The sequence below is a fragment of the Platalea leucorodia genome (genome assembly GCF_965183815.1).
Source record: "Platalea leucorodia genome assembly, chromosome: 5".
Lineage (NCBI taxonomy): Eukaryota > Metazoa > Chordata > Aves > Pelecaniformes > Threskiornithidae > Platalea > Platalea leucorodia.
The window spans coordinates 50,156,537-50,183,160 of NC_138827.1; the positions used below are offsets into that span (position 1 = coordinate 50,156,537).

The 26,624-nt window shown below is 52.6% G+C and overlaps 1 protein-coding gene across 4 annotated transcripts in view; it reads right to left on the reverse strand.

The window, feature by feature from the left end:
* Positions 1-26,624, reverse strand: part of PBX1 (PBX homeobox 1) — a 136,594-nt gene that overhangs the window by 46,869 nt on the left and 63,101 nt on the right. Inside the window, exon 1 of one of the 4 annotated variants that reach the window (XM_082312076.1) lies at positions 23,514-23,524. The exons of the other annotated variants lie outside the window; for them this stretch is intronic. The gene's annotated coding sequence lies outside the window, so the exon portion shown is untranslated. Of the gene's footprint in view, positions 1-23,513; positions 23,525-26,624 lie in introns of those variants that run through there. 4 annotated transcript variants of the gene reach the window in all.

Consider the following 26,624-nt stretch of genomic DNA (forward strand, 5'->3'; position numbering starts at 1 on the left):
AAGGCACAGGGAGAAAAGACACCCGGGCTGTGCCCACTAACAACTGGGAATGAAAACTGCTTCACTGGAAAGCCTTGGCATCATGGGAAGTGCCCTGAGCAGAGGCAGCGTGCTGTTATCAGATGCCAGTGAGACAAGCAGAGCAGCGGGCAACCGCCATGCAGGCAGGGATGCGGGTAACTGCTGTGCAGGCAGGGACACAGACCCCAGCACCTTGTACCCACCCTGCTGCAAAAGCCCCCGGGGGCCACAGACCTGCCACTGCTGATTTACAGGCAGAGAGAAAGGCACGTAAAAGGCAAGGCTGAAAGTGCAACCTGTCATGCCAAGCCAGCCCAAAGGGCCCTGCGCTTTTGCAAATCCCTGGTGCAAGAAAGGATGCCCAGAGTTACAGCACAACCACAGCGTCTCTCACCACCCCGGCAGGACAGCAAACACAGACATGCTGTCTGTAATCACGACCCACCTGTGGCAATAACTGGCTCGAGAGCCGACTGAGAGCATGGACTCACCACCAGCGAGGGACTGCACCGGTCTGCTTTGCGCTGCTTGGCACGCGCTGCTTGGCACGCACAGACAGCAACGCCTGCAGGCAGGGACCAGCAGGGCTTGGGAAAGAGCAGTGCCCTGCCTTGGATGCTTTTGAGGGGGAATAAGGAAAAAATTGAAGCTGTGGGAAGTGATCCCACAATATCTGGGTTGTTTGACTCTTCCCCTGGGCCAGCTGGAGTGTGGGTCTGGCTGATCCCTTGCCCAAGCATGAGACTCTTCTGCACATACCCAAAACCCCAGCCCAGAACCGAATGGCCCGTCTCCCGTAGAGCAGCAGCTTGCCACGTGTGCTTTCCCTGCCAAAACCCTGAGCTCCACCCTACAGTAGGAGAAAAAGGGAAGGGCGAGAAGAGCTCTGTCAAAACTCACCAAACCCCGAACAACATTTCTCCACAGAACAAAGCCCTTGGAAATCTCTTCTCTGCTTGGGTCCCCCGACCCACATGAAAGCGGCATTTTTCTGGGCTAATTACACAGGCTGCTCTGAGCCTCCTGGCAGAATACGAGCTGCAAAGGCAGACATCAAAGGGCTCCCAACTTTAAAATAAACAGAGAGCAAAGACAGCACGGTCCGCAGGAGACCTCTCCCTGTCGCCTGTGCTGGCCGCCTGGGTTGAATGTTGGAGGTGACTCGGTCCACGAGACCCCCGGCAAAGAAAGCCAGGGGAAGGGGGGGCGGATAGTTTTTATTTGCATGGCATATTCCCAGCAGGCACAGGCAAGGAAGGGGGGGTTGGTCCTTGCAGGACAAGCCATGGTCACAGCAAAGCTTTCTGAGGCCTCCATCCAAAGGAAGGACCAACTATGGAGCCTGTCTGCTAGCTGGGGTGGGCAAGCCATGGGGCGCTGGATGGAGAGGCCAAAGTATGGTTGTGGGAGAGGATAGGGCAGGAGTCACTGCCACACACCACGCAGTGGTGGCTGCCATCACAGCTGGCCTGACCACCAGCCCTGGGTGCTGCGTGCCTCAGTTTCCCCAGAGCTGAATGCACCCATTGCACCTGGAGCTCCTGAGATGGGATTTTCCAAACAGGTCCTTCACCCTAAAGAACAACCTTCTAAAGGAAGCTTTGGCCCTGCTTGGGCCGAGTCAGAGCCTGCACCTGCAGCTCCTGATGGACCAGAACCCCAAGCTCTGCTGCTTCCCATCCATTTGGGAGAGAAAGAAGATGCCTTTGCTGTCCCCTCCAGAAAAGGGGACAAACCACTGGCACTCCATGGCCATCTCTCTCCACTCCTGGCCCAGAAAGCAGCAGACTCTTCTGGCTTTCAGCAGGACACCCTAAGGTGCCAGGCACTATTTGCATTGGAGATAACCGTGGAAGATGAAGCCATCCTGCCAGCTCCACCAGCCCTCACCTTTCACCCTCCCCTTTGAGCTTTATAAGGTCTTGCAGCTCAGCCAGTACATGCTCTGCAGAGCAACCAGCCCTCGCTCCCTCTCAGAGATGCCTCCAAAACAGCAAGGCATGACCAGAAATCCTATGGGTCTTCAGGATCTGGTCCTTCTGTGGGCAGCAATTACCCAGGAGTGCTGCCACGAGACATTGCTGCAGAGCCTTGGAAAAGGACAGGGGCAAGGAAATCCACATAGGATGTTCCAACATTCAGGAAGATCGGTGCACGCAAAACACGAGGGATGCCAACTGTGCTCCTGAACCCAGCCTGGTCCAGCCCTTGGTCTCCCCACTTCTCCCCCAGCCTTGGCTCCAGGGGCATGGGAGCAAGGAGGAGGGCTGGACCGCACCCTGCTTCCTCTCAGGGAGAAGGAAGATGAAAGAAAGGATGAGGCTGGGACGGCCGAGCGTGGGATGCGAGGGGAAGGTGTCAATTAAAGCAATGAGGCCCTCCGCATCCCTGCGCCTGACAGCCGGGCTGAGCGGAGCTGACAGCCAGAGCGCCGGCTGGCTTCCCTGTCTCGCTCACCGGAGCATGCTCTCCCCCGCGCACCCCCAGCTCCGAACCAGCAAGGCCGGGGCACACGGACACCCGCAGCGGCGTGGTGTCCCTTCCCCTGCCCCCAGAGATGCTCCTAATAATGGGAATTATCGTGATTTGGGGCTTAAGCAGGCCACAGCCAGCCTGGAGGCGGATGGCAGCGAAGCAGTCGGGGCCGGGTGGGATGGCAGAAAGAGGCACCGGATCACACTGAAATAACTAATGAGCACTGCAAGGTCTCAGCCCCTATGCAGGATGGTATCAGCCAGGTGCCGGGATGCGGGGAAGGTGGCAATCCAGCAGCTTGCCCCTCGAAACTCACCAGGTGGCCAGCCTGCATCTCTGCTCCCCCTTGCCGCGCCCCAGGAATTGCATCCCGGGAGCCCCTGCTTCACCCCCTGCCTGCCCTCCCCGCAGGCTCAATCCGATTACTGCTGATACACATCTCCTCCTGGGCTCCAAAACACGCTCTTCCCAGCTGAAGGATTCACACGGACACAGAAAACTTGTCCTGATTGCGGCGTTAATGGTCGTGTGGCCCATGTCATCACCAAAATGGCCTTAGGGGGAGAGTTGATGGGTCTCTGAAGTCATCAGGACTACCCCACCTCATCTTGCTCCCCTTATTAAAACCATTCATCCTGGGAGCTAAATGAATATGTTTCATCTTCAAATGCTGAGACACAACAGCAAGCAGGCAGAGATCTAATAGAACAATACCCATCTAATCATGCCGATTTTTCTCTCCCCATCCTGCCTTCATATTACACGCGCGGCCACGAGACCAAGCTGGGGCCGCAGGCAACGGGTGAGGATGGGGCACGGCCCGCTCCTGGCTTTGCCACCACCACTGCACTTCGCCCCCCCCCAGGGTCTTCCTCCCTCTGCTGTGGTGGAAAAAGCCCCAGGACTTTTAAAACTAATAAGCCTGATAGATACCAAGCCTAACAAGTCTAACGGAGCCAGGGAAGCAGGGCAGGCCCTCCACCACCGGCAGACCCCTGCTTCCCACGGGAATACTGCAAGCCATACTGCCCATGAATCATTTTGGCGCTCCTTCCCACACCCACTGCAGGTTTTCCCGGCTCCCGTTCCCTTAGATACAGAGTTGATTTTTTCCCTTGTTTGCTAAAGCACCTTTTTGCACGCGTGATGTTGGGAAAGCATAAGAATTTTGTGTCTCTCCCGTATTAAGGGTCTCCAGCAAGGTCCCCAGCTGGGGATGGGGTGGTGGAGGACGCAGTGGGTGGGAGCATCAGGAAGGGCTGGGGAAGGGAAAAGTGGTTAATCCGTTGCATCTTTCAAGAGCCTGCCAGAGACGCTGCTGGCCTCCCCTTCCTAACCAGGGTTTGCACAGCAAATCCCTGCTCTATCTAATTATTAACGATAATAACGGCGGCTGGCTTGCTGGATGCCATCTGGAGCCCTGCCACGCGTGCCCACCAGCCCCGGGAGGGCCGGGAAGGGGGTGACCCAGTGGGGCAAGGGCCAGGGCCAGGGGCCGGGCGGGTGGTTGGTACCAGCTCGGGATCGCCCCAAGGACCCAGTGGGCCCACCCAGGCTGCCGTGGTTGTGTTCGCTGCTGTGGCAGGCTTCATAAGGCTCCGCTCTTTGACTGGCGTTGAGTTTATGTGAAAGTAATTAACAGTAATTAATCCTTAATTACAGTAATTAGCCAAGTCGCAGTAAATTAAACCACATCTGGAGCAGATGAGGGCTTCCGAACGGGAGGCTAGTGCAGGCGACAATCGGAGAGATGCTGAATTCATGTGACAGCATCTGATTAAGGCTACCTGTTGCAAGCGGCTCATTTGCATCGTGTTTTTGTTTGCGTTTGGCAGTAACCCTTTCAGCCGGGCTCTCACCCCCCACCTCCTGCCCTCCTTCACCTCCCCATCTCCCCCCCGCAAGAGCTGCGTAGATCTGCGAGGAGGGAGCAGCTCCAGCCCAAGAGCCAAGGGTCTCCCCACCGTCCCCCCTGACCAGCCCAGGCTACCCCAGGGCAGTGGGGATGAGCCAGCATGGGGCCAGGGAGCTGCTGGGCTCCCTTGCACCCTCTGGAGAGCAGGAGCTGCTCGGGGGTAGTATATAAACCACCCGCTTTGCAGGCAGGCACCAGGCAGGGGATGACCAAGCAGGACGGAGGCAGAGCAATGGAGGCAGCCAGCTTCACTCCTCGGCTTCCCTGCATCCTACGTTGTAACACCTACAGTAATAATAATAATAAAAGATCTGGACTCCGAAGGGGAGCACATTAGCAAAAAGGGGCAGGTTATTATTAATACCACTCAGCATTTACCCAGTGCCATGCAACCTCGGAGACCTTTGCTTATGTTTAGCCATGCTCACAGAGAGGGGGAAATCCTTCCCTTCCCTTTCTTCCTACAATGGAGAAACCACAAGACGCAGAGGTGAAACAGGGCACAAGAGGCTCAGTAACGGCTTGTCATGTTTGAACACTGAAAGAAAGAGCTCAGAGAGCAAATGGTGCCATCCTGACTCGGTTCTGTGGCCTCACCTGACATGGCCAGGACACGTGGTTGGCTCTGACCTATTAGGAAAATACTGGGGACAATTCACAAAATATTTTACACCCTTCTGGTCCTCAAACTGCACCACTCACCAGCACCCCAAACCCTGGGACAAGGATTTCCGTCAAGGTGGAAAGATGCCAATGGATTTCAAGAGCAGAACTGCAACCATGATGGTCCAAAAGCAACTGCCTGATCTTGGCAGGTATCACAAAAGCTTCAGGGCTTAATTGCACGCAATTAATGAGTGTGAAGGTCCTGTGTATCTTGCCTTTTCATCATACAGTACAGAGTATATGGGTGGTGTACCTAGGCTCCCAAAGCCTAGGCAGGGAGTGTTAAAAAACCCTTTGATACTCAAATATTGTCTCTCCTCTGGAACTAAAACTGTACGAGGTTGCCAAAGCCAACAGCTGCAGCAGGCCCTGGAAACAATCAGAAGAACCTCGTTTTATGAAACATGGAAAAAAGCTATGTTTGCCCCTAATTGCAAAATAAAAGCAACCTTTTGAATTTCCTGTGCACACAAGAGCGTCGCAGAAAAAATGTGGTTTCTGCACCTCCGCTTTGACTCCACATCAGGCAGGATTCCCCTGTACCGCTGAAACCCAGCCAAGCCCTGAAACAGCCACTGACCAGCCGATACCCAATGGCCGTCCGCCCCAGTAACACAATTTGCCATCTACGTCTTGGTTGGGGAAAGGGGAATTCACAGCTTTCCTCTCCTCCCAAGGTGAAACATGGTGTCCCTCAGCCCCCAGGGCCACCAGCTGCTGAACAGAGCAGGAAAAATTAAGTAGACTGAAGCGATGCTCCACCAAACCTCACCTTCCTGAACTAGGCAGGTCTCTGAACATGGATGCTACCTGGAGATGGCTGCACCTGGTGCAAGGACAACATGTGCCTGCTGGCGGGGTGGGAGAATTTTGCAGTTAACTTAAAAGTGGGGAAAGTTCCTGATTCACACCCCCAAAGCAAACTCACGCTGTCCTTTCAGTGTAATTTTGCTTTCAATCAATAGTTTTCTAAATAGATATTCCATCAGCTTTGTACTTGAGATTCTTCACAGCTATGGCATTTACAGCAAATCACATTATCTTGCTGCAGCCAGATTTTTGGCTAAAAAAAAAAAATTACATTCATATGAATAAAAGATTCCTCACAAATGTCTTCACGAAATACACCCCTCAAAGCCACAATGCACAAAAATAACATAAATTGAGAAGCTGTAACCAAATAGGCAAAGCCTGTTCCAGCCAGGCAAAAAGAGTGCAGAACATTGCTCTGCTACAGAAGTAGCAATAACCTCAGGTGGTTTAAAGGTGGAGGCAGGATAGCCTTGTTGGGCCTGCTTCTCCTCAGCCGGTATCGGCCAACAGCTGTATGTACAGACCATAGATGCTAAAGATGTGGCCTTCAAAGCTGCAAAATATTCAACATCTCAACGTGGGTGAATAACCAAGTTTTCAGTGCATGGGCAACTCAACAGTCTTAGGAAGACAGTCACTGTGGACCCAAGCAGATGTTTCTTCTCAGCTTGTGCATGTCCTTGTATCCAAATTTCCTCCAGTTTCACTCGGCTACGAGGCTTCATCTCTGCACACACAAGGAAGCCCCTTCCCCATGCACTGAAAGGCTCAAGAGCAGAGGCTCTCAAGACAACTCACAGCTGTCCCACCCTGGATCAGGATGTGACGAGACCCCTCTTCCCAGCAGACAGTGCGGGTGAAGCACAACCTCCTGTGCTCACCTGCCCATTGCTCCTCTCAATGCTGGCAAAGACTTGCAGGAATATGAGGACTGGGTCAGTGCCTCCTACAAGATGGATCAGCAATGTTGCCGTTGGGTCTAACTAGACCCAAAGCTAAAAGCTCCCTAAACCTCCAGTGCTGCTCAGCCCAGCTGCCCTACCTGCTTTTGCAATTGGTACATCTCAAACTTTCAAGCCAATATCCTTCATGGTGGCTCCAATCTGCATAAGTAGCAACATGAGTCCCTTTGGCTTTTACTTATATGGCTGGGAACACACGTTGCTGCTCTTTACACTACTAATTACTGGGAAACCACCAAGGCAAACATCCCTCCCATGTTGGTGGGCGACTGTTAACTCTACCAAGCTGACCTTCTTTTCCTTTTAAAGCCCAAATAGCCCCTTGGGACTTTTTGCTGCAGAAGTCCTTCAAAGAGCAAACCAGTGGTTGCTCCATTTCCAGCAGTTTTACACCAGGTCAAATGAGAAAACAAATACAACCACAGAAAAACTAATGATGCCGTGAAGGGGGGAAGCACATCTCACTTCTCTCCAGGGGAAGGGAGATGTGGCCATACCCAGCAACACGGCCAGGCGGGCTTCCCCAGCCATCAAATATCACTGTTTTTGGACCAAATGCGAGTGTGGAAGTTATAACCCGAAAACAGTATGTGTGCATTGGGAAGTTCCCCAATAAAACCAATTAAAAGTAAGCCTCTACACCTTACAGTCCAGGAAGGCAACATGGCCCAAGGACCTGGGGCTGGGGAGGCGAGAGGTGGCAGATCCGCCCAGCCCTGCCAGGGACCCGGCGCGGATGCACGCATCATTGCAGATGGACGCGCGCACACACGTTTTACGGACATGTGTGCGCTCCTTTCAGGCCAAAGACTCGGGTCCCTCCTCATCTGCACAGTTCGAATTAATTATACACTTTAATTTCATGAATTATTAATTTGATTCTGACTCGGCAGCTTACGATTATCCAGCGCTACAGACTATGCAATTCCAGCTTCATTAAAACATCACCAGCTGCCTGAGAGACAGACATTAAATAGCAGAGAGTAATAATAAAATTAAGCTCCCTGCGCATAGCAACAGAGTCTTCCCCAGCCACACGCAGCAAGGGCCCAACTGGTAAATAGGTCCCTTCCAGGAGCTTTATTCCCTTCCTGAGGCTGGGCCCACCCTGCTCCCTCGCTGGGAGGATGCTGCTCCTGGGATGTGCGGCAGCGGAGGACCGGGGGTCTGCAAGAGCATCCCTGGGATGGGGACCATAGCCGGGCGATGAGGGTGAGCGGCATCCCCCTCCCAACACCCTCCTCGGCACTCGCAGCAAGGACAGGGAAGGCTCCGGGGCTAACATCACCTCCAAATAAATAAAGCCGGGGCGCTGCCTCCCAGTGTCTCCCTGGCAAAACAATTTATAGAGGGAAAATGTCGGAATTTAGACATTCCATTTAGCTGCTTCAGAAATCTAAGGACCCCAAACCTTGTGGGATTTGAGAAATCGATGGAATTAATTAAGGGAGATGTCCAGCGGTCTCCGCTAAGTAATCAGCAGGTACAGTAGACCTGAAATTCTATAAAGAAAAATGGGAAGGGATGACATTGAAGGAGGCAGTGGGGATTAAAAAATGAGCATCCGAGTGGTAAAGGCGCACACCCATTGATCGCTGCATTACGGATTAAGGCTTCAACGAGCAGCCAGAAGATTCTGTAGCAGAAAATGGTTACAGAGGATGAGCATGAGCAGAGCGGATATATATAACCTCTGACAGCCGGGAACAACTGAGACGGAGGACAGCTCTGCGGCGAACCCCAGAGCAAGAAAGTTTTGGGGAGGGGGAGGAAGGGGAAGCGGGGGGAGCTCAGAGGGAGCCATTTTGTGCAAGGGAGACCTGCCCAGGAGGAGGGAGCGGTGTCCCCTGCCCACCCTGGGGAGGAAGGTGGAGGGGGCACCCAGAGCCGGTGCCAGATGGGGGACATGGGGGCGGGCAGCGAGGTGGGGAGGGGGCACTTGCACGCTGGCCTGGGAGGCCACTCCATCAGCAAAAAGTTAATGCCTGGGAATGAGGCACAGCCCAAGCAGACACATACACATAGACTAGACCTGCCTGCTTGCTTGCCTGCCTGTGCTGCCTGCCTGCCTGTCACAGGGCTCTCCGGACCACGCTTCACCTCTCTGCCCTGCTGCAGGCTCTCAAGGAGACTGCTGCCTTTAATCCTATGCCCCTTAGCGGTCCCATGCTTTGGTTTCCCAACCATCCTACCTCCCATGCGATGACTGTATCCGAGCCCAGGAAGGCACTGTAACCACTCGGACCATGTCCATGTGGCAGCAGCTTCCCGAGGTCGCTCTGCCCACAGCACAGCCCCAGGATGCGCGGCTACCTGCCCCTGAAAGCCAGGCCAGACCCTCCTCGCAAGGGCAGCTGTGGGCAGCAGCAGGCAATGCTGCGTTCAGGGGCAGGTCACCAGTGAGCACTATCCACCCTCAGGAAGGAAACAAGTAGGGCATGATCATGTCTTCAGACATTCTGGGTATGTATGGGAGGGGGATAAAGCAATATCATGTGGGAGGTGCCACCCTGAAACCCCTCAGCATGCAGCCACCCACCCGCACAGCATTAGCACCACACTTGTGCCACCATTTGGGACCAACCACAGACAAGATGTGCTCCTCCAGAGGTCCCAAGCATCACCCAGACCATGGTACCCAATGATGTTGCCTGGCAGCTGGTTCAGACAAGACTTCAGTAATGTGGCGAACTCTATTTTCCATGCTTAAAACGGATCCTCGCTGGAAACGTTACAGCTGCATCCAATGCCTTGTGCAAACAGAACTGCTACCTGGAGGAAACCCTTGGGAAGCAGCGGCACCCCACCCAGCCATCCTGCCTTCCCGGCCAAAACTGAATTAGGATTGTTGGAACATCTCAATGAGAAATTTCAAAAATAAAACCAAACGCCCTGGAGCCACATGCGGCAGCAGCTCTGTGTCTGCTGAGGTTGCGGGGCCAGGGCCAGCCCCCCATTATCCCCCTGCCCGCTCCTCATACATATGCATCATTGCAAGCTTAATGTCAGCAGTGCCAGCACGCACGCAGCCAGAGGGGACCCTCGCTTTGCAGGACAAAGGCAGGCGCTTTGAGGTACGGGAGGCACGGACTGGCCGGGCACAGGGGGGAGAAGGTCTCACCCCATGCATGGATACAGCCGTGGGCACTCAGCTACTTTGGGAGGTGGCTGCAATATAGCAAGGCTGGTGAGGCTGAAGCATGCTTCCAGCAATGGGCTGTTTGCAGCCCCGTGGGTGCCTGGATGGGTCCGGCAGCCCCTGTGCTCCCACCCCAGCACTGCCGCTCCCACCACCACCACCACTCCCACACACACAGGAGTATCTGCATCGTTCATCCCTTAAATATCTTTCAAAAATCTGGTGGGGACCAAAAAAGCATGCCTGAAGGTCATGGTCATTTTGAGCCAAGCCCAGTGAGAGTGTCCTGACTGGAGAAGGGTCTGCAAAAACATCCTCCCTCCCCAGGGCAAGCTGGGCCACCTTCCCAGTCCTTCAGGAAACACACAGCTATGCTTGGATGGGCAACCTCCACAGAGCATCTGGGTCACACCTCTTGTATGGCTCTGGGAGACAGAGCAGGACACCAAGTGGACCTTGTCCCCTTCATCATCGAGGAAGACAGCATCACCTTCTCCATTGCTGGTTAAGGGACACAGAAACTCCGGTCTCTGTGCCAGGCAAGCCACAGGGACCAGGGGACACAGGATGGGCAGTTGCCTATTCAAGCTGAAGTGAGATGCTCCTGCATGCAGAAGGCTGAACACCATGTCCCCAGACCCAGCATAAAAAGACACAAGAGGCCATGACCTCCTGAGAAGGATGGGTCTGGCAGATGCAGCAGCATAAACATAGCTCATCCTTTCTCCGCAGAAAGGCTTCCTCTGTGTCCAGGCTGGACTTTGAAGGCTTTCTCTGTCCCTACGTCTCTGCACATCCTTGGATCAAGCCCCTCCGGCTCCAGCCCCAGCTTCCCTCAAGCCAACCCCAACCTGTCCCCAGGAAGGAGTGGCCAGTCCCACAGCCTGAGCCAACAGCAACGCCTCAAAATCACACTTGGGAGGCCTTACGGATGCCCAGTGACACGCCAGGCGGTGTGTGTTTTACAATCCATGTGTCGAAGAGCCCTGAGCAAAGGCTGTAGCAGATGCAGAGCATTCAGCAGATTCCTTCCCCTGGCTGCATTACAGCGGGAGGCAGGGAGCAGCCCCGGCCCTCTGCCCTCCGCCTCCCCGGCCCCCAGCAGGCATTTGGCATCCAGCGCCACGAGCTCCTGGGGCAGGCATGCTCGTCACCACAAACATCCTCCCTCAAAGCAGGACGCCTTCTCCCATGGGGCAAACATTAGTGGGACAACTGGAAACGTTCAACTTGATTATAATGCTTTAAGAAAAGGTCACGGTGAAATTTCAGCGCTTTACCTTGAGCTCTGTTTGTTCTCCGCAGGATGAGATGGGAAGAGTCAGCTTGCCCTGGCTTGTAGCATCCGCGTAGCTCTGATTGCATTTCACGGGCCAGCAGTAGGCTATTGAGCCACAACAACCCCCCCAGCCCCGGGGACTGAGATAAGCCGCTGCGGACGCGCTTGTGGGGGCACGCGCTGGACCACCACACCATAGCTGGACCACCACACAACAGCTGGACCATGTTTTCACTCCTAAAGTTGTCCATCCCTTAGCTGATTTTGCACTGCGCTTGCACGTCTGCTGTCAGAAGAGGCCAAATACACCCAAAAAACACGGAAAGGCAGCCAGCAGTTCCTAGATAGCATCTTCCTCCGAGTCAGGAAGGTTTTCCAGCACACCATTTGGCTTCATGTTTTTGGGCCACCATTTGGCTTCATGTTTTTGGGCCTCAAAGGGAGCCGTGGCCAAAACTGCAATGAGGCAGCAGCACTGCGGGACTCAAGCATGACTCAAGCATCACCCAGATCACAGGTGACCCTCGGCCACCACGCCAGCCCCACAAGCGCCTCCCCCCTGGTCCTAGAGAAGGAGGGTAAAGCAAGGGCAGCCAGTACTGAAGGTACACCATGGTTTCCGTCAGCACTATGATCAGGACCAGGTATCAGCCTGTGCAGAGCACCATGAAGCTCAGGAGCATCCCGGCTCCCTAGCCTATCCTTGCACTCTGGCACGATTGCTTTGGGACTCACTAACAAGCCACTTTGGTCTCCGAACTGAGGTGCATGAGGACAACCTGCTGAAAGGCCCACAGCTGGCGCAGAAGGTGACCAGCGCACCCCAAAACCCATGGGCACAGGAGCAGCCTAGCATCCCTCCTCCTCTGCGCATCAGGGCAGGAGCAGCTCTGACCCACAGCAAAGGGTTTGCTATCAGTTGGGCGAGAGGAAAACCAAGGTCAGTTTTGTTTGTGGCCAACTGAAAGATGCTCTGCCCCCAGCAATGTTCCTGCTGCAATAATTAAATCTGTCGTCCGACAATTTGCTGCTGGGGGAGTTCTCAAAAAGTCTCTAAGCAGAGCCAGGAGACGAGTGCTAGTGGAGATGGAGCCCTCTGCACCCACCGGGGTCCGGGCTGCCAGGTCCAGGCAGGTGAAGGGAGGAGGAAAAGCCACTAGGAGCTGCCTTCAGCTGGGACAACTCCCCAGGAAAGGGCAGGCAGTAGCAGGTTTTTGGGGGAGATTTTAAAACAGCCAGTTCCAGCAAACCAGACAGAAAGCCTGAGGCGCCGAGTGCTCTCGCAGCACCTGGGTGGCTGGGAAGGGCTCGGCATCCTTCCCCAGAGGTGGCTGCGCAATCCAGCCTGTAAAGCGTTCCCCAAAGGGGAAACAGTTTGAGACGCTACCGCAGAGCAAACGATTCTTTCCTGACACCTGCCAATGCAGCCGGAGGGCAGGGCCGGCATGACGCTCCTCCATGAGCTAGGATGCAGCTGGCGGGTCCCCTTGGCAGCATCCTTCCACCGAAAGCCAACCCTGGCGAAGGCAACGCCTGCTTCAAAGCCGGGGAGGACAGAATCAACACCTCAGCTTGTCGGCAGGGCCACAGCGGACCCAGGAGGCAGGCAGACCCTCGTCCCCACAGTGCTTGCTCTCGCTTTTCCGGAGCAGGCAGACGCACCTGCCCGTAGAGCCGGGATGCTGTATTCCCACCACTCCGGCACCGCCGCTCACAACAACTCCCAGCTGCTGCCAAAAGGTATTTTTAGCTGCATTATTTATTTGAACACCTGCCTGAGACTTCAAGGCAGAGTACGGAGCCTGAGCAGCGGAGGGAGGGAGGGAGGAGCGGCACCAGGAGATCTGGACCATTTCCACTGGAAGATTCTAGAGCAGAGACATGGGCACCATGGAGAAAGACTCGGGCTATGCTGAGGAAGAGGGTGGCGCAGTCAGGATCATGCACCTGCACCACAAACAGCAGCAGGATAACCCAGCTGCTGGGAATAGCCCAGTACCAGTACTGGGAAGATGCTCTAGCCACCCTCATTGAGAGGCTGCCTTCACAGAAATTGGGCTTGCTAGGTATCCAGCTGCACGTGATTTCAAGATGCTCTGATGCAACGTGGTGTCTGCAGCAGGAATGCCCAGGTTTTGCTGCTGTACATTGTCTTTTCCGTGTAACCCCATTTTGGGGAGAAAACTCAGCAGAACTGCCCTCTTTCAAAATGACTTCCCTCTGCACAAAACCAATTCCACCCCAAAACGAGCCCATTCCCCTGTTTCAGAGAGCCAGCCCCAGGGAAAAGAGGGTGAAGCAAGCATAAAGCGAGGGAAGGAGGGATGCTGCGAGGGAGGACAGACGTACTTCACTCTTCTTCCCAAAGATGGAGATGCCTGCACGTACCCCAGGAGTTTGGGGGGTGGGGTGGGGTGGGGGGGTGGGGTGTTAATTGAGGGACCAGGCAGTGGGCACACGGAAAGCAATACAACACCCCTGCATTATTTCTGCACGCCTTTCTTGACACCCATTTACTGACGTGAACAAAACCCGCCACCTCCTTCCCCTTCTGCTAAAATAGTCCCCCCTTCTCTCTGAAATCAGCCAGGAAAAGGAGGAAAAAAAGGAAAAAAAGAAAAGAGCATCTAAAAATAAAGGCCAGGCCAGAGTATGTGCCTCTTGGTTGGGCTCCTGTGCTCACAGATCTGCTTATTTTGGCCTATCTCTCCCCAGCGATAAGGCAGCTAACAGCCCGTTATCAGCCAGTCGGTGAAAATGTGCTCCAGCCTGATTAGGGCTCAGTCTTTGCCAAGGTTATAAACAGCCGTTATCGTTCTCCCAAACAGAATAATCCGGACAGTATCAGCTCAGAAACATATGGGCCACACAGCGAAGATAGCCGCTGACGGACACTTCATTTTAATTGTAACGAGTGGTTAGCAGCAGCCTCCAGACAACAGACACAACTGCCCAATTGGCAGTGGGTTCGCATCTCCTCCTGCATCCCTCCTCCCTCCCGCTCACTGCTGGTTTTCTCCTCTCCCCGCTGCCCTCCTCCCCTCGGCTTTGCAGACCCCTGGGTGAGCACCCCTGCAACGCCGGGAGAGCCCTGCCCAGTCCCTGCGGGGCCGGGGGAGAGCGGGCAGGCAGCACCCTCCTGATCTCCACAGGTGGAAAACGGGTGCTCGGTTGCGGTGGCGCAAGTGTGACCACCTCACACCTGATGTGCTTGCGGCCCGGCTGCCCTGAGCAGGGAGCAAGACGGTGCACAAGGCCGCTGCGATGGCAGGGAGGCACCCCTGCCCGTCTCTCCGCAGGGGGTGGAAGCAAAGCGATGGGTCCCCACCGGAGAGCACAGCACCCCACAGGCCTGGGTCCCCCCTCCATGCAGCATCCCGCCGGCTCCTCACTGCCTGCCTGCGTGCCAGCTCGGCAGCAGGCAGGGCACGGGAGGAGGGGCAGCAAACCCTCATTTCACATTCTCCCGGTGTCCCTTCTGTGTCATACTTCTTTTTTTCCCCCCTTTCACCCCTCCCTCTTCCCAAAAGGGGTGGTTTAGCTCAGAGAGTCTTAAACACATTTGCATTCCCAAGACAAGCTTAGGCATAAATTCATCTCCATGCAGGGGTCTTTTTTTTTTCCTTTTTTTTTTTTTCCTCCCCATCCTCCTTTTCCTCCCTTCTCCTTTTCTCTCCAAACCCGAAATGAATTCAGCAAGAACCCTTGCAATTCCAGCACCGTCGCGCTGCGCAACACGGGATTACAAGGGATCTGAGGGCTTCCCTTTTCTTCCGACTCATGGCGTGCGGTGTTGCTGCTTGGTTTTGTTCTTAACAATACACAGGGATAAGGCTCTTAGCCCCATTAGCTGCACTAACCTTCTTCCCACTTTCTTCTCCAGCCAGCCCCAGCTCCCAGAAATCATGCCTGAGCTCCATCCCCCCCTGCACAGAAAAAGCAGGAGAAAAGAGGGAACTCCCCCAAAAACCGACAGCAAAATGTTAATATGGGGACACAAGCTAAAAACCTTAGGAAGACCCAGGACTGAGCTTCAAGTCACGGACGCTTTCTCAGATAATCTGTATTCCTATCTCGGTGCCAGCAGAGCTGTGATCAGAATATCCAAGGTCTCATAAAAGATTCAGGGCTTATTGACTTCCTTGCCTTCGCTGCTGGTTCATGGTGCTCCTGCCTGCTCCCACCCAGCCTCCAAAGCACCCGCTGCCTCTTGCAAGTTGCCATCGCAGATGCCAAAGTTGAAGACATCTACTTCTGCAGCTGTGCTGGACTGGCAGACCGGAGCAGTGGAGGAGGGCTCTCCTCCCTACCTGGGGGATGTATTCCCAGCCCCCAGCCCTGGTGAGAGTCGCTTAAGGAGACCCTTTGCCCCAGTGGACATACCCACCCCAGAACAAACCTCTCTTAGATGTCCCCACGGCCACTCCGGGAGCACTGGCCACTGCGGCAGGCAACGCTCCAGGTACAGCGGGCAGAAGAGTAGATTTATGAGTTATTTTAATTCGAGTCACATGTTTAGGTGAAATCATCCCCAAGCTGGAAAAAAGAAAACTTACAGCAGGGACCCCTCAAGAGCAGGTTTCCCCCTGGACTGTATGCGTGATGAGCTCTCCGAGGGCTGTCTCCAGCAGCACTGCAGCCTGGTTTTGCTGCATAAGCAGCCCCGAGCAAATGTGCCGGCCAGAGAATCCAGTCCCTGTGAATTTATGATCAGTGTTATGTGGCCACAGCCCTAAGGAGGAAGCAGGGGATGGGGGCAGACACCCAGCCCTTTGGAACATGCCATCCAACCATTACTCACTGGTTTTAGGCCCAAACTATCAGGTGAATGTTGAACATGGTGTAAGTTGTGTAGTTTACATACTGAAGATCTTCCTACATGAGTTACACAGAGATGCCTATGAATGCCACACACAACCAACCACGATATAACCATCAAATCCATCCAAGCACCCTATTAATTGTATTTCCACATCACCTAAAAGCTTTACACGTGCACCAAGACTACATACTAGAAGGCACTGCACAATATAGGAAATAAATCCATATAAAAATAAAATACTGCACAGGAATACATAATTTATATATACATATATGCTCAAACACACATATGCACTTGTTTGTTTACGTATCATACATACATACACCCTCATACAGCATGTGCATATACAGCCCTGTAAGGCATACCCAGACACAAATATATGTACTTATCTGCACAGTCTATAGACTATTTATACATACACAAACTATACAAATGCTCTACGCACCCTGCTTGGTGACAGCTCAGATTTTCAGTAATATCATAATATTATTTTTTAGATCAGTTAAGGTATAAAATGTGCGCTCTCTCAGTCTTTAATATTAATAAGTCTTGTAACTAGCAGTTTCTCGTAGCTCCGAATTCTTGAGCACAACTAGAAAGGGCACTTATCCTGAAAAATCTAATAAATTTACAGTTTTATATACTTCCTTCAATTGTAAAAGTCTTGTTCAATAAACTTTAAAATGCCACTATAGAGCAATAACACAGACAGTATAAACCCAGCCCTGGGAAAGCCGTGCAACCAGAAATTGTTCCCCTTTCTGCTACAGCAATAAAGTTTTATATGTTTGAACTGACTGTAAAAAGGTTTGAATGTTGGCAACTGGGGAATAATCTGTCTTCTTTATAGTTATTATCATATTTCCCACAAGACCCTTTGGTCTGTGTCAATCCTTCTCGTATATGACACCTTTGTACTGTCAGCGAAAGCAAGAATACTTAACTTTTTGTGCGCGTGCACACGCGGCTGTGACTGGAGGTCCTTCGCTCTGCTTTTCTTCAGATTACAGCACCCGGGAATAAATTACCTGTGACGTGCTGCGATGGAAGCCTTTTACCAAATCAAGCTGATTTGGAGCACAAAGCTCCAAAAAACCAGGGATTTGTGGACTGGTTCTCAAGGCGGTGGGCACCAGGGGTAAGAGGTGCTGCCACCGATTGGGATGCTGCCATCCCCACAGCTCCCTGGGACACCGTGGCTGCATCTCCGGGGCAGACAGCATCCTGAAATGGCAGCACCTCCCTTTTGCTCTTTCATAAGAAAGAGATTTTGTTTCAAGATCAGCTCCTCCTGCCTCTCTGTCACTATCTGAAGGCGATGGCAGGTCCAGCACCAGCATCCCCAGGTTCAGTGGTTGGAGCCAGAACACCTAGACCCCTCCTGGACAGAAATGTTTTGGGGATTCTTGCTGAATCCCAAAGAGATCTGACCCAGACCCGAAAGCAGCAGCAGGTAAATACAATGAAATTCCTCAAACTCATCCATTTCACAAATGGATGATGCTTTAATCGGTTGCAATTTTTAGCTAACTGCCAGCTCACAAACCAAGATGAGGATGAATTTTGTCACAAGACCTACAGCAAGCCTGGACTTTGCCTTCATGCATGCAGGGCTGATCTCTGAATTGCTGCAAGTGGCTGCAGCCCCAGGATGCAAGGACACAGGGGAACCCGGTCCTCAGCCTTCAGCAACCCAACACCATGCAATCCCCGACTGTGGGCCATCTTTCAGGTGGCAAAGATGAGGCTCAATCAGAGATTGAGATGTCAAGAAGTGATGTTAAAGCACGTCTGGAAAATGAAAAATGAGGAGTCACCAGGACCAGATAATACCTGCCTAAGAGTTCTGCAGGGACTCAGAAATAAAATGATTGCATATTTTCATTAGCGGCTCAATCTCTCATTACACTAGAGGACACAAAGTGTCATACCCTATTTTTAAAAAATGGGGTGAGATGAGCCACAGATTCACCGACTTGTGAGTCTCACTTCAGTACCAGCTAAGATGATAAATAGATAGGATAAAGCCTCAAGATGGACACGATACCACCGAGATTAACTAGCAGTGCCTGTAAGGAAGAAGAAAACGTACCTCACTAATCTATTACAATTGCTGCGCACCCAGCAACAGAAGGCACGAAGCACAGTCAGCGTTGTTTGGAGTCCCCCTAAGTTTCGTCAGTTGACAATTTAACTCTTCTCCCAGCAAAAGCAAGGACTAAAGGCTGGTTAAGAGATGGAAGAGTAGAAATAAATGGCTTTTTGAACAAGGCCATGAGCATAGAAGGTTTGCCCGCTGCTGCTTAATACGTTTATTGACAGGAGAAGAGCATGAGCATCAGTAGGTTTGAGAACATGAACAACAGGGGTTAGCAAGGACTCGCAACGGCTGAGATACTCCTCCAAAGACGTGTGAATGAAGCTCCATGAGCTGGAGATAAGATGGTGGGTTAAAGTCAGGGAGGGTAAAATGCGCAAGGAAGTAATTTAATTACTCACACACACTGACTACGACAAACTTCGCGCGGTCAGGCCGGACGCCTAGCGAAGCGTGAAGGGAAGGGGCAGTGAGAGCTGCCAGGGCCGCACGATGCCCCGCATCCAGGCTGCCCCTCGCCCTGAGGCTTCGCACCCCCTGCAAGCCCATCATCCTTGTAAGAAAGATGGAGAGAGACTTTTTACCAGGGCCTGTAGTTGCTACTACACAGGGTAATGGTTTTAAACTAAACGAGGGTAGATTTAGATTGGATATAAAGATGAAATGTTTTAGGATGAGGGTGGTGAGACACCGGAAGAGGCTGCCCGGAGAAGCTGTGGATGCCCCATCATTAGAAGTGTTCAAGGTCAGGTCCAATAGAGCTTTGAGCAGCCTGATCTAGTGAAAGATGTCCCTGCCCATGACAAGGGGATGGACTAGATGATCTTTGAAGGTCCCTTCTCCAACCCAAACCACTCTGTGATTCTGTGGTCCCGCAAGCAGGAGATAACACTACCTGTGGGGTCTCCTCATGGGGGAGCTCCAGAAACTTTGTAAGGAAGAGAGACAGAAACGATCACTGAATTCTCATTAACCTTCAAAATACAATTTGATAGTTACATGGACGACTGGAAAAGCCACTGATGTGAACCAGAAGATGAGGTCAGAGACACATGCAGCCTGCCCTTCCCCGGCATAACCACAGAGCTCGAGGGTCACCAACTGCCACAGCTTCTCCCCAGCCAACCTGTCCCTCCAGACACGAGAAACGACATTTGAAAACACAAACCGAGCACCGTAACCATGGGGTTTCAGTTCTGGACCCCAGCTTAGCACTTTGCACAACCAGCCATGAATGAAGGCGAAGCCCCTTGGCTTCCCAGCACCTCTGCCACTCACAAAAGAGAAAGGCCAGGTCGAGGGCCACCTCTTCTCCTGCCCTGCTCCAGGCCTGTGCTCCTCATCTCAACAGCTGAGGCTCCAAGACCTCCGCGCCCACCCTCAGCAGGACCTCAAACCCAGAGCCACCCTGAGCAAGCCATCGGGCTGCTGCTTGCCGACAGCTGCATCCCTTTGCACCTCCCAAGCAGCACAAGCCCCTTTGCTAACAAGCAATGAATACATCTCTTGGTGCTCACCATGAAGATGCTCCATCCCGGGTTTGTGGCAAGCCCAGCTGTGCGGGAGGGGGAGCTGGAGGGAGCTGGGCAGAGCTCCCCTTGCTCCACAGGGACAACCCTTCTCTTCCCGTTGCACATCAGCATCCCAGCCCAGAACCTGCCAGATCTCAGGGCCTCAGGCGAGTGAGGCATGCGCCCTCCATCCCACCCACGGAGTGGCGAGGGTTAAGTTCAGCCGGCAAGGCGCATCTCTGTTGCAAGAGTCCATTACCTCCCGCCACATTACCTCATTCATTTCTTATATGCGGATGGTTTATTCTCCCATGAGCACTCTCGCTGGCAGACATGGCTAGTGTAAAGTCCCCTCCCTCCCCTGTATTTCTCTATCCATCACATTTAACACTCTGACAGTAACAGTCTATAATGTTTCTATTCTACAAAACCGCTCTGTCAACTCCGGGCTTCCAGAGCAGCAACTGAGGAAAATAAATAACATCAACGCCAGGCCCGACAGTATCACAGCTTGCTTTCTGCTGGGGGTTTATTTTTTTTTTTTTTTTTTGAGGAAGGGAAAGAAAGGAGAGTGAGAGAAAAAGGGGAAAAAAAGTGCAGGCATGTAACATGCAGAGAGAGACAAGCGGGAGTTTCCTTCCCACCCAAACGAAGGGCTGGGAGACCCTCGGAGACGAGCACGGCGCTTCCGATGCAGAGGAAGGGAGAGCTCGCTGCCCCCTCCCCGACGCCCCTCTCACCCCGGGGACACAGTGGCTTAGGGGAGGCAGGGGATCATACCCCAGCTCCCCTTCAACGCCAGCTCTGCCTCCACCAGCCGAGGGTGAGCGCAGGCAGGCAGGCGGCTGCCCGCACCCAAGGGCAGGAATGGGCTGGGCAGCGCTTACAGAGGCTATTTGGGGGAGCAGAGGCCAGGCAGCGAGGGGAGAGGGGCTGCAGCTCTCAGAATTGGAGGATTCAACCTGTCGTTGCCCACCATAACCCCCACAGACCCCGCAGCAGCGGCAGGCAAAACCCCATCTGCTCCACACTAGCCCACGGTCAGAAATCACTAATCCACTTAAATAATCCACTCGGGCTCGTGGCTTAGTGGCCTCACGGTGTTTTCCATCTCCTTTCACTCCTGTGAAATTCCCTGGAGCCGAAATCAGGCACATGGCCGCAGCTCCAGGGTTTGCCAGCTCCTTTCTGCAGCTGCACGGGTGACCCCAGCACCCAGTGGTAGGGAGGGCGAAGGGGAACTGCACCCAAATAAGTATCACCAGCAAGTAATAAATAATAATAATACACCTTAAGAAATTGCCTGGCACTTTCAAAAGTGAAAATGAAGCAGAAAAACTCCACTTTTTTCAATATTTTTGCTTTTCCTTGATAGGACTATGTTGGTGTTTATTTTAAGTCACTGTCTGCAAGCTTGCCTGCCTTCTGCATAAGCCACGCACGCTCAACAGAGACCTGCTCAGGTGGTGTTTTTCATTGGGGTGAAAAAAAAAAAAATTCATGCACAAGAACTTTTCCAATCAATTGGAGAGAGACACAGCCCTTGACAGCCCTGCAGACGTGGGGGCTGTGCTCACCAGGCAGCTTATGGAAACCGGCAGGGACGCACCCGCCCACAGCAGAAAGATGAGGAAACACATGCGAGGGCCAGAGGGGATGCTCAGAGGAGAGAGAGGTTTGGAGGACTCAGAAAACATGGAGAGCAGGTAACCATCCACGCAGCCCCCTGGTTATTCTCTTCCTCAGTCCCTTTGTGTCAAGCAGCTCTGAAATCAAGCTGACACCCTCCAGCTTGACACCAGACAGGGCCACCACCAGCCCCGGATGGGGACGTGCATGGGGCTACACCACCTTGCATCTCGCACACATACTTGAAACGACTCCTTCAAGTAAAAAAAAAAAAAAAAAAAAAAAAAAAAAAAGAAGAAGAAGAAAAGAGAAAAAAAAGAAAAGAAAAGGGAAAAAAAAGAGCGAGCAGAAAACGGTTCACTCCTTTGTTTACATACCTGCCAAGGGCTGACGCTGGCTGCTGTCAGTCATTTGTATGAGCTGACGGTTTTCTAGCCGAAAGCAACACAAGTGATAGCAAGGCAAGCAATAAAGGGACGGATCCTGCTCTGAGAGCCCCATGCCACCCCCTCAGCTCACCCTGCGAACTCTGCTCAGGGAGGAAAACACACAGAGCAACCAGAAAGGCTTTAGGTTTTGAAAATCAACTGTGTGCTCTGACTCTTTGCAAGGGAGAGCATCACCACTGCTGGAGGGGCCCCTGAGGAATGCCAACACCGAGCTCTGCTGAGCATCCAAAATCTGGAGAACTTGGCCAGAGATGGACAACGTTTGCACCTGAGCATCCTCTCCGGGACTCCCCCAGAGAGAGGCAGCTCATGCAGCACCCACTGCGGTTCAGGTTTGCTGGCCAGACCCTGCCTGCCCTCTGCACCACAAGCTGGGCTTTGCTGCAAAGCCCCTAGAGCTGCTCAGAAAACCCTGAGCCAGGAAGGATGCTAATGGGATTTGGGCTACCGTCTGCAATGGGCTAAAGGATTAGGACTCCAGAAGCAACTATCTTTGCCACAGACTCCCGGTCCTCTGCCAGGCAGGGCCTTTATTCCACTGTGAAAAGAAACTTCCCACTTACAAAAGCAAGAATAAAGCTTCCTGCGAAGGTCTGACAGTGTAATATGCATGCAGGCCCACGTGTACACACACACACCTATACACGCACACTCGCAAGGGGAACGTGCAAGACAAATACAAAGAATTAAGGAGCAATGAAAGGTGCAAACCAAGCTCTGAGCTTTGATGTGAAAAAATGAACAAATGCATATTTTTTTGTCATGCTGTATTATTTTCCATTCATAAATATCCCCCTCAATAGCTATATACGTACCCAGGTAAAATTTGTATTTAGCTAAGTCCTGTCACCAGGAAGCATGTTATTTGCTCTTTGATCGCTGTTGTTACTCGATTTATAAAAAAAACCCTCCCTTTGCCCAACATGAGAGGAGAAACAAGGTGCTGGGACTGATCACATTGCGACTGGAGAGCAGCCTTTGGAAAGAAATGTTTCCAAACAGTCCACAGGCTGAGATTAATTTCTGGAACCCAATCCTGTTTATATAATTAATTCATTTCCTATTTACTTTTGCATCAGGATCTGTTGACAAACAGTTTACAAAGCTATAAAGTAAAAGGGGTTTGTTTGGGAGCAGCGGGGAGGGCTCACAACATGTTTTATTTACTCCTCAAACTCTGGGGAGATGCAATACCCCATGGATAGATGCGGCAAGTTTGGCTGTTGTGTGGAATAGCCAAACCTTCCAGGTTTGCTGCTGCCAAAATTCAAGGCTGGGGACTCACTCACAGGACCAGCAGCATCCTCTGCTCATGCCTGCAGCAGAGCCCTCAGATGACCAGAAATGACAGAAGCAGCAGTGCATGGGGGCAGGGAAATCCATCCTTTCTAGCTTCAAGAAATGTAAGATTTGGGCTGTTTTTTGCAGGACAGAAGGGAACTGAGGAAGCAGAAAATTGTCCAGTTATAGCAAACGCAGCCCTCCACGGCACCCCAGGCTCAGAGCCCCGGGGCTCCCCGGGGAGCGGCCAGCGTGCGCACCAGAGGGCAGCAGTGCCAAAGCCACCCATCGCTGCCCTGCAACCTGCAACCACCCAGCAGAGGCGAAAATGCCCACCTCCTATCAAGATATTTCTCACCAGAAGCTCGGTTTACACAGAGAAAGAGGAGGCAGGAAAACAAAACCACCGGCTGTTTGACCCCTTTCCTTTACAGAAAGCTTGGTGCCGCTTACCAGAGTCAGGAGCAGCCATGTACCAAACCAAAGCCCCTTTTTGCTGCTGCTTTGAGGACATTCTTAAACGCTGCGAGCTTCACCCAGCCACGGATGGCTACTTGCAAGGGGCTGCACCACCGCAGTGCTACTCGTCAAAGCACACCTGGCTGGGACTCAGTGGATGGTCCCCACACTCGGGCACTTTTGGGCTCTGAAAAACCCAGGTGCTACTGCCAAGGAAAGGTAAAGAGAGTTGTGATGGAAAGCCATGGGGGAGGCCCAGCATGCAAGCAATGCATCGCTGCGTTGCTGCGAGCACCCTTGCGTTGCTGCGAGCATCCCTCCCGCAGCCCGCCTGCAAGAGGCCACGGAGCCAGCTCAGCTGCAGGCAGTGCAACAGCACCCACGGGCCGCAGCCTCCTCAGGCAACTCCTCCTCTTGCCGTACGCCTGCCTAAAGCCCACCTCTGGAGATGATAACGGCTAATGAAACCCGCGGCCCACCGATAACGGGAGATCAGGCAAAGCAGCGGCAGCAGCCAGGCTGCCGAGCGGGCTGGGATGCATGTAATCAGAAGGGTTATCTAATGCTAGTTTCATTCTAATTGAGTCACTACCATATGTCACCCTGCAATAACAACGCAAGCAGCATGCAACTGAATACATATTTAATTCACATAATGGGTACAACAGTAGAAGTAATCAAGGCAGTTTGCCATAAGCCATAAAGAAGTGTAGCGTGTTTCTATCGAGGAGCAGCCTGCGCTCGGGGAGAAGAGGATGGCAGGGGCATCACGCCACTGCAAAAGCTGCAAAGGAGGGGGGGGAACCCCTCAAAACGCATCCCGGCATGGATTGAAGGCAAGGCAGCCATTCGACGCGAATGGAAACCGATGGTGGAATACTGTCGACGGATCGTTAGCCCCTTCAATATAATTAACAGTAATGGATTTATCGGCGGAAACTTAATGATTTGAATGTTAAACACTGGCCTGGAATTGTGGCGTGCAGTCCAGCCGAGGGGCGGTCACTTTTTTTCCAGTTTCAAAAAGGACCAAAAAATTGCAAAAATCAACCCAAGCCAGGAACAGGTGCAACCCTGGAGGCAAGGCAAGGCGGCAGCGGCCATCCCTGCTCCCAGCTCACCCTCCTCTTCCAGTGGCACCTGATGGCCCCGCTCACCGCCTTCATTTCCTCCCGCAACGAGAAGATTAATACGATTGAGGACCACTCATCAATATCTTTGGACAGATCAACCGGAGTTTTCATTAAAGCCATATTAATGCTTTTGGATACACAGCTGTGAACGGGTTAGGCTTCAAAAATAAAGCCCAGAGAGGAAAGAAAAGAGTAGAGGAGCAGTGTCCACTCCCAGCCGGGAATTAACGGAGACCTGGCCTGTTCCCTCGTTAGTGGCCTCTCCCACCAACATGTTTTGATGTATATTTCATGAGGATAAACAAACATTCATTTCACTTTGGGAAGGTGCTTGCTGTAATGTATTGGCAGCCTCACCAGCAATGAGGGGACATTAATTTCAATTCTGGTGTTTAAACACTTTGTTGAGTCCCAATCATTCATCCCTCAGCTCAGCACAGCCCCGGCGTGGGGAAACAACGGACAAGCAGAGCCCCAACCTCACCCTCCTGCAGAGCCTGCTGGAGTTTACTTGCTATTTAAAAATTACTTAAGAAAGACTAGACGTTAGGGAAGAGGTGGCTCTACCTGGCTGCTTGCCTTGGGGTGCAGCCTTCAGCCATCCCATATATCATCAGAGAAAGGCTCCCAGCCTATGTTGGGAAATACCATCCCTGGAGAACAGGCTCCGATGAGTATCTGCAGTTACAATGAAGCACAGGACGTGCCAGAGATGGAGGGAGAATGTCCATGCTGGGAGACTCCTCGATCTTCCAGGACTCCTCAGCCCTCTCTTGCTTGCGCCTTCCACCTCTGTATCCCTGTTAAATGAGAGCAACGGCAAAGCTTTTCCCATGGGGGTGCTGCAGAGCAGTCTCTTAAAGACAGGGGATTCTCAGTCCGGTACCAAAACAGCTTAGAAAACAGCCTGCCCCGTCCATATGGCTTGCCTTGCAGGGACAGGAGACCAGATGTGCTGGTGAGGACCCATCGCACGTACCTCTTTCCAAACCAAACATTGTTCTGGGGTAACAGCTGCAGCCATCTCCCGGCTTCAACTGTTTGGGCAGATTTGCTTGCCTGTAGCCTGCACCCCTCAACAGGGTTTCGGAGATGCGCAGGCTATACGTGAGAAGATGCCCACAGCATTCCCCAGGGAAACGCAGGTATGGATGCAGGTAGCTGCGTCTTCTCTTCATTCCTGGCCCTTGGCTCCTCATATGCACCGCTGAATAAATGGAGCTGGCAGAAACTGTGCAGCAGAGGGACCAAGGGGGGCTGGGGCATGGAGTGTGTGGGAAAATGGGGAGCAAATATGGCCTGACAAAGGACACGGGGTCCTGCTGCACAGCAGAGGAGAGCAGGACAGGCTGAAGAAAGAGTGGTTGGAAAGACAACACCACTTTCATTACTCTCATGCGTCTATAAGAGGCGACACCGCTTGTAGAAAGGCTTTTTACAAATAATCTGTGGGTTAAGATGCATGGAAACAGCAAAATACAAAAATGATGCCTTTATGAAATAGTGACGTGTTGTTTATGTGAATGCCAAGGGTTTTGCTTATCCCACCCCTCTGTGAACACACCACCACCCAAAAGGAAGAGGGGAGCTCCAGCACAGTTCCCCACTTCCAAAAGAGAGAGAGGTCCCATCGAAAGACTAACAAATATTCACCTGAAGAGCCAAGGCAGGCAAGGGCAGAGAGGGAGACACCGCACACCGGGACAGACAGAGCTGCCCCCTTGTTTTTCCTCCCACTTTTATTCTCCTGCTTCTCTTTCTGATCACCAAATATGCAAGATACCCTACACAGAGGGCAGACTTAAAAGAAGTTACAGTATCTGACAACACATCAACAGCTCTCTGGGAACGCTGTAGAGACATTGCGGGTGCTTTATATTATAAGGCACGCACAAAGAGATACAGACACACACGCACGCTCCTATCTAGCGCCACATAAATGTAGGCAATGCCATAAAAGCATTTCTCCTTT